This window comes from Pteropus vampyrus, unplaced genomic scaffold (genome assembly GCF_000151845.1).
Source record: "Pteropus vampyrus isolate Shadow unplaced genomic scaffold, Pvam_2.0 Scaffold33, whole genome shotgun sequence".
In the NCBI taxonomy this organism is placed as follows: Eukaryota; Metazoa; Chordata; class Mammalia; order Chiroptera; family Pteropodidae; genus Pteropus; species Pteropus vampyrus.
In genome coordinates, this window is record NW_011888814.1 from 2,960,867 (window position 1) to 2,961,891 (window position 1,025).

A 1,025-nucleotide genomic window follows, 5' to 3' on the forward strand; every position below is an offset into this window, starting at 1 on the left:
GAAAGTTTGCTCTGATACTGTCATATTGTTTGAAAAGTCTTTGCCTTACAAAAAATTTACTGATTCATTTGAAACAGTGCGTAGTATAATGAAAGGAGTACCAAATTTGGGATCAGGAGACCTAAATCTCTACCTTCCTCTGCGGCTAATTATCTTTATAATCCTGAGCTGATCACTTAACTTCTGTGGGCTACCGTTTCCTTATCTATAATAAAATGAGGCAGTTGGAACAAAGCATTTTAAGGTCCCTTCTAAAATTTTGTGATTCTGAGATTAAAATTTTTTTTCATTTTATGTTAGTCTCTGGTATACAGTACAATGGTTAGACATTTATTTAATTTATGAAGTAATTCCCCTGATTAGTCTAATACCTGCCTGGCACTATACGTAGTTATTATAATATTCTTGACTATATTTCCTATGCTGTACTCTATATCCCCCTGACTGTTTTATAACTGCCAATTTGTGCTTCATCCCTTTACCTTTTTTACCCAGACTCCCAACTCCCTTCCCCTCTGGCAATCACCAGTTTGTTCTCTGTATCTGTGAGTCTGTTTTTGTTTAGTTTGTCCATTCCTTTTGCTCCTTAGATTCCACATATAAGTGAAATCATATGGTATCTGTCTTTCTTTGTCTTATTTCATTCAGCCTAATACCCTCTAAGTCTATCTAGATTATTGCAAATGGTAAGAGTTCAACTTTTATGGCTGAATAATATTTCATTGTATATATGTACCATAAGTTGAGATTCTTTTTTGAAGAATCTCATGGGAGCCCTAGGGTAGGTGAAAACAGCTGAGATGGTGATGCGTAGGAACAGCTCCCTGAGGCACAGGTCCAGGACAATCTTCAAGAGACAGAGAAGAAAGATTCTATAGTTAAAACTAAATTCAAAAAGAGAAGCCAAAATATCGCTCTTTTAATGTATTCGAGAATTTGGATTCTCACAGGATATTTTATAGAGCTCAATGGTATTAAAATCCTTGATGCATGTAAATTACATATTCCTAAAGTACTTCTAATGG